The sequence below is a fragment of the Pocillopora verrucosa genome, chromosome 4 (assembly GCF_036669915.1).
Source record: "Pocillopora verrucosa isolate sample1 chromosome 4, ASM3666991v2, whole genome shotgun sequence".
NCBI lineage: Eukaryota > Metazoa > Cnidaria > Anthozoa > Scleractinia > Pocilloporidae > Pocillopora > Pocillopora verrucosa.
In genome coordinates this window covers 23,742,782-23,761,485 of record NC_089315.1, presented here as the reverse complement: position 1 = coordinate 23,761,485, position 18,704 = coordinate 23,742,782, and the positions used below count along the sequence as shown (strand labels likewise).

Below are 18,704 nucleotides of genomic sequence, written 5' to 3'. Positions count from 1 at the left end.
ATGTTGGAGTTGTTTAAAAAGCATACATTTCGACATCAGGTTGTTTGCGAAAGGAAGTTCACAATTGAGACGCAGGGGTGTAAAGGTGGCGTGATCAACGGGGAGATGAGCAATCGATAAGCTAACCCCCTCTACCCTAAGATTTGTCTTTAGACTTCCTGTTATGACGAAGGTATGTTCCTTTTGACACTATAGGAACAGAGGCGTTTTGTAGTTTTTACCGATTTACCGAATTTTCACTATACACTGGCGAGAAATTACTTGGTTGATAAGCGATTTACATAACAGACTGCGGCGGATTGTTCTCATCCAAAAACTGTAACGAAGCGCTGAAGAATTTGGTCACGGTGGACTCCAGCTGAGTCATTGAGTCAATGTAACTTATGGGAACGAAAGAGAGACGTATAGGAGTAAAATATATGGAGGGCTATCTTGAGTTCAAGGAATCTTCCAAGGTAAATAATGGCTCTTGTTGTCGTGATGTTTACAATTTTACGGTGCTTTTGTTGTCTCGTAAGCTGTTGTCTCGGGTAATTTTGTTTGCTCGCCCGAGGTTAGAAAAAAAACCCATCGGATTAGTTGCTTTATGAATACTTAGATAACAACGAAGTTCATTTTAGTTCGAAAGCGTTTCTAACGATGGACATTCTGCGGGCGATTGACCAACTTGTGCATCAGTATTGTGATGCTTTTTCCATCCGACGAAAGAATATGTTATTCTATTGATCATTATCGCTATTGAGAGGAAACAGTCTGAAAGCACGCTCGCGTAACAATTTTGATATGCGGGCTGGAGCAAAGCGATACATTCTAATCACGCGATATTAACAAAAGTTTTGAAAACTCTGATCGATTTCGAGAAGGTGTCTGGTTCAAAATAAATTTTTTTTTCATATGGTAACGAAGGATGAGTTATTCAGCTCTGACTGTTGAAAAGTCACGTTCACATAGTTTGGACGATTAACAAATGCCTTGCAAAGAGTTTTAGATTACGCCACATTGTTCAAAGCCCTTGAATTTTTTAAGCAATGTACATTTGTTGTTTATAATATCCTGAAACTATCGACACATAACATGAAAATTGGAACGACCATGTATTTCATGCCTTTCAAGCAAATGTTTCAGCAATGCATACTAAAAAATCGAATAATCAGTTATATCTGATGAAATCTACGTTGAAGCGTGACAAGCTTAATGGTTTTTTTTTCCTTCTCCACATTGGAAAAAGGGGCAAACAACTGGATTTGAAATGGCGGATAAATCCCCTCGGAAATAGATGTATTGTTATTGCACAATGCTTACGTTTTGTGTCATTGTCGGTGATTAGTTAACTAGGTCCTATCTCAGAGATGAAGCGGACATTGATCAATATTCGAAAGACAGAGGTACGACATCACCCCTCCCCCGTAGTTTATTATAATTGTCGGAGAGAAGACTGGGTGGTTGTTAGGTTTCAGCGTGTGATATTTGTCTTAGAGAGCCTAGTGAGAATAAATTTGCTTTGTATCGCGGCGAAGAAGTTTGTGTTTGGTAAACACTACCGTGAACGTTTCAAACCAAGTTTGAAGTTGGTGATTGAATTCTAAGGACATCAACAGGTAGCTACAGGTGATTTACCATGAAATAATGCTGGTTTGAGAGCGTGAGGCATTCCGGCGGTCGGAACGACTGATTGATCATAGTTCATTTAGGATTAGATCAGGCTTGCCAAAGCCAAACTCTTTTAGATTTAATTTTTGTTCTGTTGCATTCATCGTAATTTGCTGATCGGTTACTTACTTAAGCTCTCAATTCTGGTTTCGCTCAGAAGTTCGTGACAATTGTACAAAACCATGGTGTTTTAGATCCGTGATCTTTAGAGTGCGCAAATTCCGCGATGACTTTGAAACGCGCATGGAAGCCGCACTCAATCACGTCTTGTTGATGAATCACTGGCGTAGTATTTCGATTAGGTGGCGAAAAATAATCTAATGGGAATCTCATGATCACCATTTTCAATAAGTTATGTACATAACACACTTATTTAGTTTTGGCGAACTTTTAGCTGTTCTTTTGCCTTTGTGCCTTTTCATTTCCGGATTGGATTGCGGCGCACTGTAAGGAAAATCTGAAGATCGGAAGTTCGAAATGTGATGTTTTTCTGTCTGCCGAATGCCGGAACTTCGCTGGCAAGTCTTGTAGGTTTCAGTGTCTAGTTTGTTCAGTATTTTAACACATGAAAGGTCTCTTCATTTTGTGATCACCTGAAAATACCGAATGCACTGTTTTAAATTCATCTCACGTATACGTGAGATTAGCTAGATTAATTTGTTGCTCATTGTTATGACCAAAATTGACCACCAGTAAAATTATAAATTTCACGTTAAACATTTTAAGCCGATGGCACAAGATACAAAAGCAAACTTGAGCGAAGTTAAAAGAGCCCTTTAGCATAGTGTGCACTTTTGACAAGCTAAAATGTTATGAGGACTCAAACCTCAAAATGTCATGCTTACTTTGGCATCGAATAACATTCCACTTAGAATTTCCATTTTGTTACTGCTAGCTGCACGAGGTTCCTTATCTCGCATTAGGCTTGTCCTTTGCTCATGCTGAGAAGTTCAAGGTTTACTGTTTGCCAACAAACTATCTTATTTTCAGTAACTCTTAAGCTTGGAAGCGTGGCTGTGATTGTAAAAAGAAATCATTATTGAAGGGATGTGAATGACTAGTCTTCCGACTGTGTAGAAAACAAACTCTTAAAGTCACTGTTAGTAATGTTTATTAAACGATGTGGAAAACAATACGGAAAACTGATACTTTAATTGCAACCTCAGAGAGCATGCAGGATACGAGGGTCACAAACACAAATATTTTCAAATTTTTACGAAAATATTCAAGTATGTTACGTTGAAAAGAAATATAGTTTTCTAAAGGGTGCCGTTGGTGCCTGTTAATTTAGGAGGGCAAATTTTATATGCGATACTAATGCAAGAGGAAAGATGAGAGTAATTAGGAGAAATTTGATTATCACCTACTATCTGGTTCTCTGAATCTAAGAAAGATAACAGGAAAATTAATTAGTGTCTGTTGGAGAATAGATTAGCTGGTATCTATTTCACAAATTGAATTCGCCCATCGTGTCTCCACATCACATTTACTTGAAACGAAAAGCTATCAATTCTCAACTTTATTGCGATAAGAACCGGCAATTCTTGGTAGTATGTGAAAAGGTAACAGTTTTCCATTCCTAGAGTTGATTTGTTTATAAATGATATCAATGTGCTCAAGTTTAACGGCTCGTTTGCTTGTCCTATTTAATACTGGTTTGTTCAGTGAAGTTCCGTGTCCTTTCTTCACTAATATATTTTAACTGATTGTCATTGTTGTTACACAGTTAAGGAGAAATTGTCTTTAAACCTTGAGATATATGCTTTGGGAATTTGTCATATGTAGCGTTGTTTGATTAGCCAGTCTCCAGTGCTTTGCCGTAACTATCAAGTGCAAGAACGTTGTTTGGCTAAAATGGCAGCAAAGTTAATGAAGCCTTGTCAAGCATGCTTCAACAAGCTTTCCTTCTAATTATGTTTTACTTTGAGGTATTAAACAAAGCTTTCTTTAATCATGTGATAGGATTTAGTTCATTAAACAAAAGCAAATATTGCAAAAGCACCTAAACAAAAGCAAATATTGCACCTAGTAGATGACAACTGTACTTTGCCCATAATATAAATACACTTTTTCCTTGGTGTTATCTAGATTTTCATGTATTTTTTTACAAAATGTTGAGTTTTTACATTATTTGAAGAACAATTTGGGAAATGATCACTTTGATCACTTCAACAAGCATTTAATTTATTTAAAGTGAATTGAGCAGCTCTCAAAATGTGGTTTATCTTTAAGCCAACATGACAGGAACTTAAGACTGCATCCGGCAGTATCATAACCCTACATAATTGCTAGTACAGGGGGTCTTAAAGATGAGTTTGCTCAACAGATTACAGGAGCTACATCATAATCTTTCAGCTGTTTTTTGTGCAGTATAAAACTATGCTCAACTTGAAAGCAGGTACAAAGTGTTAGTTTTGTAAACCAAGAAGGCCTGAAGGCGAAGATGGAACAGATAAAAAATATTGCAAATACAAATTTGAAATAAGGAATGACGGGATAATGTTTTGAAAGATACTCAGAATCAAATAAAGCTCCTGTAGGTCAGCTTTTCCCCAAAAAACAAGTGAATTGAATGTGCAATTTTAACTCTAAACAGATCATATTTTTTTACATTTTATATGACTTTTAAAACTGTACACATCAGTAATTTTGTTGCACTATTTTTGCAGTGGATAAATTACTGGGTTGTATTACACGGATTCAAGTTGTGTTTCTTCAAGAATGAAAACACAAACACAAATTTAAAGGAAAATGTAAGTGGTGTTCATTATTATGTCTTGTAATAAGTATATGTGCTAGAATTGGTCAATTTAGTAGTCCATACTACTGCATGGCCTGCTAAATTCAAAGGTTTATTTGAATTTAAATCTTCTCCTTCTATATGAACCCAGAGATACAATAAGTACCTTATGAACCTCATTTTCTAGGTCTGTACTGTAAGTTATAGACCAAGTGTTTTTTCTGCTCAGATTTATGACCTGTGTGCTTTATGGTTGGGCCAGAAATCCAAGCAGGAAAGAAAGTTAGTCTGCAACTTACAGAACATGTTTAGCAGCTAGAGGGGAGAATTAATGACCAGGGTTAGGACCATGAACAAAACTTAATTGATAAAGACTTTATCTTTGGCACATGGTGGCCAAACATATGCCTCCAAGTGGGCAACTTTTGTTCCAAATTTAGTAGCCCAAAAATAGAAAATTGCACCTCACCATGCTGACAAAAATGGTTGCAACTTAGAGCATTTTGACTGCAGTTTTAATTCACTACTGGGAAGTACAAGTACCCTACCATCGTTAATTGCAGTAAGGAGGGGGGCATTGGGGCATATTAGAAACTGCAAAACTGTAGAAAAAATCATCCAAAACTGTAAAAAAACCCAAAAAAATTTGATAAAAACTGAAAACCACATGCAAAACTGTCGCAAGTGATACATTTTCACATCCCAGTTATTAAAACCCTGATCAATTAGATACAATGGTGACAATTAAGTGGAGTGTACAGAGTAAACTACACTAATTTTTTACAGGATTTATGACTGCCATAGACTTGGCATTCGTATTTTCTAGTATCTGCTTAAATTAACAGCTGCTCTCTCGAGGACCATGAGCGTGGTCTCTGCAGACTCCACAGCTGGTAATGGAGCCTAGTTTAATAAAGGAAATTTGCACAAAAGTCCTCAATAAGATTGCAATTTTGCAGTCACAAAAAGCTATAGCTCTGGAAAGTTTCATCAAAAATCCCTAATCTAACACTTCCATTTGCAAACTAAGACCTGAAAGTTTGGAGATTCTATTGGAATCCATCAGTCACCACTTGGTCACCAACTTCAAGGTGGCATTGATAAAGAAACTCTGGCAATGTTCCATGCTTAGCTGTACCCTACATGTAGCTATAGCCTCCCCTCCTGCCCCCACCTTGCGGGAGGGGGAGTGTACGGCTACACATAGGCTACCTAGGGATCCCTGTGATATTTCAATTGGTTTGTCATGCATTCCTCTTGATAACATTTGCATCTAGTGGCTATTCAAGATCAGTGGAGGCCTGTAATTGCTGCTCAGATCGAAGAGAAACCGGAACCCAAATAGGTTAGATAGGAAAGACCGAAAACCACATCGGATATCAAATCCAAGAATGTGTTGGTATTTTTCGCGAAAACTGAAAACCAAATGCCAAAAAACTGAAAATCTGCAAACCGCAATAAACACCAAAGCCAAAAAACGGAAAAACCAATCTAAAAAAAGCCAAAACCGCAAAACTGAAAATCCCAATGCCCCCCTCAGTAAGGGTTACTGTCAATGGTAAAACACATTTCTGATCATATCAGCCTGTATAAACTACCCATGGGTAAACCATAACAGTCACAAATACGTTTTATTACTCTCCTTTTAGCAGATTAAATGCAATATTGATATTGCAAACTGTAGCTTTTCTAGTGGTAAAACCAGCAAAGACAAGTTTGAATTTGAACTCAAAGCAGACCGCAAGAAGTACCTATTTAGGGTAGGTACATAATGCACACATTCCTGTGTTGACAAGCAAGAAATTATGCTTAATTGTAAGTTGTGATTAATGTATAGCAAATTCAATTTGTCACTAACATCAGTTCTAAGTTTCAGTGGTAATATTCCAAGTGCTTCCAATATCTGCTACATTTATAACTTAACTGCCACATGAATCACTGGTTTAAAGGAAAATTAACAGAGAATTCAGGGTCAGCATTTTCCCTTTGAAACTAGAATTTCTGTATAAACACTAAAATTTGTGATGCCAAACTGGAGGTACCGCTTATCTGAGAGTGAGTTCTATACACCAGTGCTTAAATAAATGAATGACTTTGTAACCATAAAGTTCTACAGTGTAAAAGTCCTACAGTGTAAAAGTTCTACAGCGTAAAAGTTCTACAGCATGCAGCTGTGAAATATTAATTAAAAGTCCCTTCTTTTCTGTACATATTTTTAGACAAATTCCGAACTTCTTCGTCTTCAGTGGGTACACTCAATAGGACTTGCTGCACAGGTAGTTACTGATTATTATATTTTAACCCTTTTTGCCCTTAAGGGTGACGAGCATCTAATTTCTCCTTACAATATCACCCTGAATTACACATTACGGTCACAAGAATTGGAAATTTAAGAAAAAAATTGTAGAGAATATGCATACTCATCTGATGTTAGGTTGTAAAGAGTTAAAGAATACTTCAGTCTGAGCAATTCCAGAGGAACAATTTTATAATTTTTATTACATCATTGGGGGTAATTTATTTTAAAAAATCCATTTTGAGCTTCTTATATCAAAGGACAGCTGTGTTGAATCTTGCATTTGATACATTTTACATGTTAGAGGTAAGGAGAAATTATTTTAGTAGCAGGATTCTCACAGTTTTATATATGTAGTAGATAAATTGAGTTGTGTTTTCCTTGTTTAATCTTTAAAATCTTTGCATGGTATTTGACTTTTTGTATTCATCGTGGTTGTCTCTGATTGCTCAGGGTAAGCCTCCAGTGACATCAACAGATTTTGAGTCAGAACCTGGTAACTCACCTACCAACAATAACGAGTCTCCCATAAGGAAAATATCAAACCAGTACACAGAAGGTAACCTTACCTTTGATTTCACTTTTACTTTAGGGTTTTAGTTTGATTTTTTTTATTGTGTATGCAAATGCAGAGAAAACCTATTAGAGTCAATTTTGGCTTTTTTTGCAAATTTAGTAAATACATTTGAGATTGTTTTCCTATGTTTTAATGAGTAAGAGATGTGGTGACCCAATGGAACAAGGCTTGGTCTGGTCACTGTGTTGCATTGTTGGGCCAGACAATTAACTCTTTAATGAGAATGCTCAAACTTATCAGGTAGAAGTTGCTATCTTGATCTAACAGCAAATTCTTGTAACTAATTTACAAGGAAATGTGTAGCAGCTTGAGGGGGGAACTGACAATCAGATATTGAGAGTGAAAGGGTTAACACTTACAATGCATCTCACCAGGAAGTAAAAATGAGGGGTACGGTCCAATCTCAATTATCTGACTTGTGGGAACTGTGCTGAATAGTTGGGTTGCTGTAGAGTTTAGAAAATTGAAAAAGAATATTATGGAGCCAAAAATAAAACTATGTAGTAATCAATATCAAGAACTATGGCACATTCTCAAATAATTGTGCACCCTTGTTAAAAATTCCAAAAAGTTTTAAAGCTAACCAACAACATTTTACATCAACATAAAATGCTGACAAAAAATCAGTTTATTACAAGCTGTTACAGCATGTGTAAGGAGTTTATTCAAGATAGTTTTAGCCTTTGTGGCACATACATTTCAGGTTGTTGGAACCTGATCCAACATTAAACCCAGGGTTTAATAATCCTTTTATTCTCATGATACAATTAATATTTCTTGCAAAAGATTGCTATACAATTCCTTTTAAACAAGACAGGGGAATTTGGTGTTACAACAGGATAGGACCCTCTTGCTGATAAGCTTGCCTATTGTGAGGAGAAGTTACAAGTTAATCATTTCAGAGGGGTTTAAAATATAAAGGGATAATTAAGATGCTTTAAAAAACTGTTACAGTATGTTTTAACCTTTCACTCCCACAAGTGACCAAGACAGAATTTCTCCTTACAATATCAATACAATATCAAGCAGGCAGGTGATGAGAATAGAGAAGAATATCAATCGTGGGATTATTAGTTGATCCAATACCAAATTCTCTGAACTAACATCATAAGAATTGTATGGCAGATAGTAAGGAGAATTACTAATTAGATCTTGGGAGTGAAAGGGTTAATGGCAGTTAAATCTGAATTAGCACTGATTGTGTTTTGAACAATTAACATGTGGATGGGCCAGGGCTTATGAATGCTGTGTGGCCAAACACTCAAAGGTACAGATTCTGAATAATATTTTGTGTTCTTTTTTATATACATTGTAGTACCATTTTTAACATAAGTCCAGATGTTGTTCCTCGCGTAACGGATGAAGAAATGCAGAAAACAATTTTGGGCAAAGGAAAGCACCATTCATTCAGTAGCCATTGCAAAAAGCTGCTAGGAATTAAAGAGAAGCTGAAAGACAAAACTGCTGACGCAGAGGTAAGGGAAGTCAAAGGTATGTGAAAACAGTGGAGGAAATAAGGGTCTCTTCATTTTTAACCTAGAAAACCAAGTAATCAGGTTTCTGAGATCTCTCCTTGCTACTCTTTACTTGATGAAAATAGGCCATTTTACAGTAATTGTGTACTCGGTTGCTAAGCCTTTCATTTGAATTGAGGCTCAAGGTGACCATATTGTGATAGAGACCAGTATCTAGTTTGTATGATGACAAAGTAATTTACATTTGAAAAGCAGACCGTGTGTCACAACAAGGTCACCTGGCCTTAGCCTCACCCATGTCTGGTCCAGGTTGCATAGTCATACAGGAAAATTGACCTTTGACTGTACTCAAAGTGAATTAAAAATGCAATTAATTCTTAATTTGACACCTTTGAGTGACTAGCATCTAATTTCCCCCTACAATATCACCCTGAGTCAAACTTTGAGGTCATGAGAATAAAGGAAATGATCACCAACTGAAGAAGCTCTTGAACCCTTTGACCTCTAAGAGTGACCAGCATCTAATTTCTCCTTACAATATCACCCCTGAGTCAAACATTAAGGTCATGAGAATAAAGGAAATGATCACCAACTGAAGAAGCTCTTGAACCCTTTGACCTCTAAGAGTGACCAGCATCTAATCTCTCCTTACAATATCACCCCTGAATCACACATTAAGGTCACAAGAATAAAGGAAAATTAATGATCACTATGCAAACTAAAATAGCTCTTGATTATCAAACAAATTCTCCTTGTCAGCACCTTTGGAAATGTATAGGAAACAGTTTGGAGAATATGCATACAGATGTCAGGATATAAAGGGTTATTACTAACTTGTGAATTTTATATTTTGTAATCAGGAGCCACCTAGACCTGAATCATTAGGAGCAGAGGCCACTCCAGAAGCACTTTATGATGAATTTCCAGATAACAAACCTCCGTAAGTATATGTTCAATGTACAGGTTCACCCAGTTTTATGTCCCAGATATATTTTACACATTTTCACAGCCAACACTCTTGATCACACACTATAGCCTTAATTGCCAACTTCATTATCCTAATGATCGATTTAAAAAGCTCACAAATTTTTTTTGGCATTCTCTCATCTAGATGAGTTATGACCTAAAAAAATCTTCAGGAGTGTGATCATAATTTCATGGGCCTGTCATGCTTGCTGATACTCCTAAACAATCATCCTTTTGATTCTAAGAATGGCATTGCTTATGTCAGCAGTTTTGACAAATTTTAAGTAATTTGCTGACTCTTTAATTACTTCCACAGCTGGTTTTTTGGTAAGCTCACAAGAGAAAATGCTGAAGCAGTCCTCCAACCTCATCCTGAAGGGAGCTTTTTAGTGCGAGAAAGTGAAACGGTTCGTAAGCTTGGTGCATACACCCTCTCATTGAAGTAAGTTGCTTTTGTGTCAGCTTTGAGTCATTTAAATTGTTTGAAACACTGAAGAAAGCACTGTCAGAAAATCTCAACATTTTTAAGCTTTTCAGAATTTATTGTCACTGCAGTTGTTTGACCTTTATGAATCCAGTCTATAAGTTTTACATGCCTATAAGTGTAGCTGTTGCTTTAGAAACTGATAAGTTTGCTCTAGAATAAGTAAATGTTACTGCATCGTCTGTTGCCATAAAACTTAAAAATCAATGCTTTTTTCCTATCCATGGAAAATCAGCAGATATGTAAGAATAGTGTCATTACACAACTGAAAAAATTCATTCTTGCTAATTTTTTATAGACACAGAGATAAATTCCGACACCACAAAATTGAAACGGTAGCTGATGGAAACCTTGTTATTAAAGGACATGAGGTGAGTTTAGAGAAGTCTTGTTAGAATTTAAGTCCAATTTTATTACAAGCATATGAAGAGATCATTCGTGAAGCGGAGGGCTTATGTATGACATCAGCAGCCTGCTCCTATTGTCACTGGGAACAGCCCATGGTGAGCATCTTACAGCAACCCCTCAGTTCCTGTCGGAAAGGGAAAGAAGGAGTCCATCCATCACAACAGTAGAGATGGAGGGAAGGCTTCAAGTCTCGAGTCTTGATTTTCATACATTGAGGACGGAATTTTTGGAGGAAATGATTTAATTCTGAAATGTTAAAGCAATAAACAATGGCTGTGCTTGATTATTATGTGGCTCCCCTCATACCTCAGACCATTGTGCCAATCAAAGCCAACTTCCAAGGAAAGACTCCTTGTTATCAACTCCATCAAGTTGGATTAAACTGCACTTTTTCATACTTGCAGTATATAGCTTATCATGTGTGACTTATTTAAGTTCTTTTAAATTATCATTACACAACTGGATCATTTTTGAGTTTCTTTTCATTAAAATCTTTTTGTAGGATAAACCTTTCCCTAATCTTGCAACTCTTATGAAGTACTTTACAAAAAGTCAGGAACAAGATATCATCATGAAACCAGTGATTTTGTGGTAATTACAGTCTTGTAATACTATATACAGCCTTGTAATTAAAAGAATATAAAGTATGTAAGCTGTTTCACTTACTCCAGGGGTGCTCTATGCATAAATATGCTGAATGAAATATAAATGTAGATGTAAAGATAGAAAGTTGTAACTGGAGTTTCACATGCCAATGATTGTGTGGTAAATAAAACTTGAGTTTCATGTAAGGCAACTCTCTCTCTTAATATTAATGTTTACTGATGAGTACACAAAATTTTCATGGAAACAAGGAATAATGATAGACTTAGAAGAAACTGTGAAGCTGCTGAGCACAGCCCTTCAAAAGTTTTTAGAATATTAGAGAAGAGTGGCAAAATGACATAATTATCTTAATGTATGCCTGGTATGTCATTTTTTTTTATCTAAGATGGATCATTTAATGATTAGATTATATAATTTAATTTTTGTTCTGCAAATAGGCAATTTAGTTTTTGAACTGCTATGTAGTTATGGAAGTGACACCAATAACTAAAGAAGATCAGAATTATCTACGTGATTGGGTAAAATTGTAACTAACCATGTAACCATGTATTAATAATGATTGACACTAGATATATTTTTAACTTCTAGGTACAAGTAATGATGATGAACAAAATGCCATGAAAGGTTATGAACTAATGGGTGGTGAGTACACTACCTTTAAAAATTAGTTTTCAAATTGAAATGTATGAAAAAATTTGCATCTTGCTGATTATTGTTCCTCGTTAAAAACAAGTCTAATTATTTGAGGGCTGATTAGTGCGAACCCGAGGTTGAATTTTAATCCAGGTTGCTATATTTCTCTGTTCAAAAGTTGTTTTGGGATAATTTTCTTTATTGTTCTTAGAGCATCTAATTATCAAATTGTAGACAAAAAGAATTAAACTGAATTTTCTTTTAAAGCTTTCAGATCTGAAATGAAATTTTGCAGTAACCCTAGGTTATCTTAACCCAGCTTTGAGCAATCCAGCCCAGCTGGTGGCATCTTTTTTAGTTTGGTTGTGACAGAGGCATTGTTTGAGAGTGACTGTTACTTCATTTTTCTCAGTTCACATTTCACTCCTAAGATCTCAAGGTTAATTCTCCACACTGTTTGTCACTCATTACTTATATTCTTAGAACTGAGAATTTGCTGTTTGATCAAGCAATATCCCCAAGTTGATAATTTTTTCACTTCTCATCGAGGTTTGATGTTATTTTTCCAATCCTAACATGATCACAAATCTTAAAGAAAAAGTATGGCATAAATGTGCAATTCAAATACTGCTATGCCACATGTAAACCTCTATCTCACTGATATCCTTACATTATTTAGCAAGCAAGAACCCTAAGCAAACTTATCAGGTAGAAGTTGTTATCTTGATCTAACACCAAATTCTGGAAACTAACCTGTAAGGAAATGTGTGGAGAGAGGAGAATTACGAATCACATCTTGGGAGTTTAAGGGTTAATCAGTGCAATGCATGGTGATTGAATTAGTTGTCTGTAAAAACCAGGGTATGAGGCACTTCTTTAAAATTAAAAAAGTTAATTGTAGAAGATTTGCTTATTTGTAACTGTAACTTTCCTGCACTGCACCTTTACTTACTAATGTTATCACTGTATCAGCTCGGCCTGCCCCACCAGGTTGTGAAGAGGGAGCGGACCTAAATGGGTCAGTGGAAACCAGTAAGTGCTACGTGTACATGTGCCAATTATTTTTGAAAGAAACATTAATATTTCGTTTCTTTATGCTGCTCTTATTTTCTTTTGTTATCCCTAGGAGGACCAGTGAAACATTCCTATGAAAACATACCAAGTAAGTAAGAATGAGTTTTTGAACAAATCTAGATGGTTTTCAAAAATACAAGGATAGAATCCAGTCGTGCAACTCATTGAACTTACTGGTCAAGAGTAACTTATATTTGCACTTTCAGTTCATCTTTACCTAATGAGTTTTAATACCTCTCATTGAACTCGTTCTTGTTCCGTGGTGAAGGTACGGATCGAGGTTTTTTCGCTCGGATTTGCCCATAAAACGGAGTGGAAAAAAACGAGGTTCCATAACTTACAATACAAACCAAGAAGACGAGGTTAATAAGATATTATTTTATCTGTGGGTTTAAATAGAGGGAGAATATTTTTACTTAAAAACAAACTTTTTTATTTATTGAGCCGTATAGTGAAATAAAGCCCACTAAATGGACCAATCATGGCATAACTAAGAGAAATAAGATAAAACCAGGCTGGTCAGTTAGAAGTTGTTTTCCTGATGTACCACCAAATCCTTCTTTCAAAATGACAAGGAAATGATCAAGAAGGCAACTTAATAAATATTTTTTTATATTTCTTTTAATACCCATGTTGACCCTCGTCAAAACAAAAGTGAACAAGTAGTTTTGTAATCTGAAGGTTTACGGTCAATTCGCCACCACAACAAACACGCCACCCCAAAACTCGCCACCTCTGAGAGTCAAATCGCCATCAGTGGCGATTTGACTTAAACGTTATGTGTTAGGTCTGTCGTATAAAAACTTACATCAACAGAAAGCTATGATTGTCGTGGTATATTCACTCCTGGTTTTGCTTTGATCGCAAACTGACTATAATCTTTCGTGATATTCCACAAGTTTTATTTCATTTAACTGTTAACTTTCTCATAACTGAGAGGCGTCACATAACCTTCTTGGAGTCCCTGTTCCCTTTCGCAATATACTATTACAATCTTAGCTTTAATTTAATGGAAGTTCACGCGGACAAGGTTCATTCCCAAACCGAAAAAAGTCAAATCGCCACCGGTTGGTGATTTGAACTCTCAGTGGCCGGCGAGTTTTGTGGTGGCGAATTGACTGGATACCGTTTTGAAAAGTGGCAATCAGGGGAAACATAGGAACCTGATTTTGAGAACCTGTCGGGTCACGTCTGGATCGAAAAACCCTCAGTGAAATTTAATGCGAGGGCAGAAGAGTGCTATAACCCCTAGCGCTGCGGTAAAAGGCGGACGGAAGGAAATCACCACTGGTAGTTGGGTTATATTTTGCACTTCGCAAATTAGCGCTTTATAGTGAATGGAAATAGATTGAATAACAACAGCCTGTTTAAGATGACTTAAATTTCTTTCATTCTTATTATCTCTCAGGTAAGCCTCCTCTGAGAAGTCGTGTAACATCACCGTGATCTGTTCAGGACTCCATGGGCGCATGGCTATGAGAACATACCCAACAAAATGTACGTTGATCATGTTTTGTGACCGTCGGAGGTGTAGGTAATCCCTTAAATGGAATGTTGGGCAGTTATTAACAGATTTCCACGCAATTTGTCAGTAAATTTTGGACTAAAACAGTAGGATTACTCTCACCTGGATTATCACAAATATAGCATTTAACATTGGTGAAGAACTGCTCCCCTCACACTGACCATACGGGCCCAAGGGGCTGTTGGCCGCTTACTAGTATTATAACCAACTAGGCCCACGACATGTATACTGGATTTGATCAGGGTTCCAACCCGAGGCGACCAATTGGATTATGACAGACATAAACCGACACGGTCTACCGATACTGCTCGTATAATGACCCTGAACCTCGCCCGACACAAGCCCATCCGGGACGGGATGTTGAACTGAACGGCCAGGCGCCCACCGACATGCCATGACCGACACGTGGGAGAAAGTTCCGCACAACCGACAGCCTCACCATAAACCAACCGACAGGCCTAGAAGCCACGTACCATAAGTTTTATGGTATTTTATGTCGATTTACCCGAGCATCAATGAACGTTCCAAATGGTGCAAAAACCCTTTGACTGTATTTTTTTAACAAGTTTTTTTCAGGGAGTTTGGTTTTTCCACAATTACCACGTATGAACGGTACTCAGAACGCAACATGCAAATCCAACTGAGTACGGATCCGATCTACTTGTGCGCAGATCAAAATGAACTTGTGAAAAAAGGAATAGTGCCGCATCAACATAGCTTTAGAATTGTGAAGATTGTCTACTGTCATCCGACGACGTTAGGTAATCCTTCTGACAGATGAGGAGATGAAACATCAGACTATGTTTGATATTTTTTCCCCCGAGAATTCCGTTCTTGATGTAAATTTTCTTCTTATTTTTTAAGAAGGCGTATTTTTTGACACCTTTTGAAAATTGCAGGTGGAAGTTCCGAACACATACCCTGGTTATGAGTCATGGATCACAAAGGTTTGTGCTCAACAGTAGACGATTATGTTCAAACCATTAATTCATTATCGTTCACCAGAATTACGGAGGAGTCGAGAAGAAAGCGTTGAGAGGCGCCAAACACATTTTCAGTGAGTGCTGAAACAACAGACAACTTAACCCGTATATAAATCTCACCATGATGTAGGACCAAGACCGAATTTCTCTCTTACAATATCCATACAATTATTAAACTAGATAAGTGATGAGATAAGGACAACTATCACTGGTTGGGGCATAATAGTTGCTCAAATGCTCAATTCTTCTGAACTACACTTATAAGAGTTGGTATGGTTGACAGTAAGGAGAATTACAACTTTTGAACTGGGAGTTTAAAGGGTTAATCTGGAATTACAACGGTTACGATTTACTTTGCTTGGCGCTGTGATTGGTCTGCAAACTCACGTCTCCCTTTTTGACCAATCAGATGTACACTGAAATCAATCTCTAATTATTCACTCTCAATTTATTTCTCTGAAATGTTTCTCTGCCCATCAGGTGCTCCTGTATAATTTTGGTACCTCCAAGGCAACACGGTTGTAAAACACCCTGGATATGAGAATATTCCCGAGAAAGAGCCGGAACCCTTGCCTCCAAGACAGTCTACATCCCAGGGGTACGAGAATCTTCCCCCAAAGGATGAGGAAGATCCTCCAGCACTCCCACCGAGCATTCCGTCACGTGTCCAAGGATATGAACAATGTTACCAACGGAGGAGACGAAAAGAATCCGCGCCATCTAAAGCTCTCCCATACACCAAAACATTCGACCAGGTATGTTCTGATTTTTTTTTCCAACAACAAAGCCGCGGTTACCTCATACAACATGCGAAAAAAAGAGTCGAATTCTAATAAGCGTACGCCAGGTAGAGTGACGGGGGCTTCGCTTTTGGGAGGTTAAAAAATGCTAAAAAGTTTTTTATTTTTTTTATTTGGCGAAACCCACATACGTTAGTGTATGGGAGCCCCAGAGTGTTTGCTTCGTTGATCAGCCACTAGAGTGTCTGAACTTACGAGACAGAGGTCCATTACAATATGAGCGTTACCAGTCTGTTTCCTTGTTGTTCACATAAAACAAAAAAGACAACAACAAACAGCAAATTACACGTAAACAACCCTAAGCCTAGCTAGGAGGGAAACTATCTGCCTCAAAATGTGTCCCCCTTGCCTCTCCCACTTCGTATTTTTACCTTGAAAGCGTTCTTCTATATACACTTTACTTTAGAGGACTGAATCTCTTCAACGATATGAACTAGATGAGTACAAAAAAGAAGTGGTTACCATGTCGTGGGGGAAGGGCATTTTTGGCTAACACGAATAATGAAACTTTCTTCGATCGAACCAAGATTTAACCACCCTTTAACTAGGTACAAATTTTCATTCGCTAGAACTACAGGAACCATTTTTGACAAGAAGTGGATATTGACACTGAAAAGACATGGCGGTTTATGTTACACTACAAGAAGTAAAGCTAATATCGTTACCAACCTTTCTTTCCTGCTTTACAATAAAGCTCCCTATAGCTTTTTACAATGGTAGACCTGACGAACATAGGAAAGTTTTTTATTAGCAATGTTAACAGGCGTTTCACTGTCTTTCTTTCTTTGCTTTTGTTTAATAATTGAATTCAGTGACCATCACGGTCGGCAGACCGAGACAGGCCCCCAACCATTAAGTCGAGCCAAATTACCAGTGCCAGCTCATATCATGCAGAATTACCCTTGGAAAGGGCTCCATCTGAGGGTAGGACCCAGTAGCGTGTTATACCAAGGATGGGAGGGAGTCAGAAGAGAAGGCGAGTCTACGGTGTAACACTCAGCGGTAGAACTGACAAAAAACACGAATACTTATAGGAATTACTATGTTTGGCCTGCTAGGAAAATTGCAATTGGCTAGACAGCGTAATCGCAACTTGAAGAATTTTCAGAGACTCGTATGTATCGCAAAATATAGAAAAAGTCACATATACTATTTACAAAGCCGCTTTAGATGGTGGACCTTAATATTAGTGTGTTTTCGCTCATTAAACACTTACAAGACGATGCCGACCAAGATGTAATTGAAAATGTTTATCGGCGACCTAGAGCAAAGAATTCACATTAATGTTATTTCACTTAAGTCAGATTTCTTGCCTGTGGTAAAAACTGCGCTGACTTCTGTCCAAAATTAGAAGGCACCCAGTTGCTTTCAAAGTTAACCCGTATTCAATGTTTACTTATTGTTCAATGGAGAACTACGAAAGTTGACCTTTCCTTTTAAAAGATAGTCAAACTGAATTTCTTTACTGTTGAATATTACAGGAAAAGACTTGAAGAAGTTGCTCTCGTAAGCAAACTTTACTGTTATTAATCCTGGAAGGGGGTGGGGTTGTCGATGTTTGTTCCAAACTTTTTGCATTGTTATTTTGTAACATTACAATAAATCGAATACCGAGTTACAGCAGTTGTAGTTTTAAACGTATTTCATGTGAAGTTGTTTTATTAACTAGTTCGATTTGTAATCTTCTTTCTTCCATATGCATAAAAGAAGTCTTATGAGAAACTAAGAGGGGAAAAATAGCTTAAAATCATTGAAGCCTAAAGTTCATTTTAAAACACAACACCATCTAAAAATGCCAGAGTTATTCTGTAACTAGCTATTTTTAGGTAACATTTCGGAGCCTCTTTGGGATTTTCTGCAACGGTCACCGTCACGCAATAAACTAATGATCGAATCTGTCGATCCAACCCTATCTTAAGTTGACGGATTTCTTCGGATTTGAAGCTAATTAACGTGCAAGTGCAATAAGAAAATATGGGGTGATGGGAAGGGTTCTCTTCTTACCCATCACACTTTGCGCCGTGTTGGCTGCTCGCGTTATTATGGCGACTGTAGGCGAGTAACAGAGAGAGAGGCCAGTTTCAGGTGATAATAACGATCAAATTTACCAGTGTATAAACGCCAGAGTTAGATTTCCTAAGGGAGACTGGAACTTAGCGTAAACAACGTTATTTTGCTTGCAGTTAATTCCACTGATGTACTTACGGTGACCTTTACTTCGTAGAAAGGGCCGGGCTTCATAAGGCGTAGGCTCCAGTCCCCGAAAAGTAGTAACAGTTTTTGGCATTTTCTTTACTCCCATACACAGACTTCACTTTGCCATGTCATACGACTAGACAAACATATGCCGTTGTGCCAGATAAATGTAACCTGAGACCGGTTGATCCGGGTTAAAGTAAATAGAATGTATATTTCAAGATAACGAATAGAAATCTCCAGAAACATTAAAAATAGACTTTTTTTTTCATGGTTTTTGGAAGATGTGTT

General features: G+C 37.2%; 1 long non-coding RNA gene and 1 other non-coding gene across 2 annotated transcripts; both read left to right on the top strand.

The window, feature by feature from the left end:
- The first annotated feature begins 135 nt into the window (after positions 1-135).
- Positions 136-16,710, top strand: LOC131774957 (uncharacterized). The gene is made up of 13 exons (XR_010717213.1): positions 136-455; positions 4,320-4,403; positions 6,043-6,150; positions 6,610-6,666; positions 7,140-7,245; positions 8,579-8,738; positions 9,599-9,678; positions 10,021-10,146; positions 10,487-10,559; positions 11,099-11,187; positions 15,334-15,381; positions 15,917-16,172; positions 16,624-16,710. It is a non-coding gene; the product is annotated as an uncharacterized protein (transcript).
- On the top strand, positions 11,785-14,405 carry LOC136280464 (uncharacterized). The gene is made up of 4 exons (XR_010717241.1): positions 11,785-11,844; positions 12,808-12,867; positions 12,962-12,997; positions 14,318-14,405. It is a non-coding gene; the product is annotated as an uncharacterized lncRNA (long non-coding RNA).
- Positions 16,711-18,704: the final 1,994 nt, after the last annotated feature.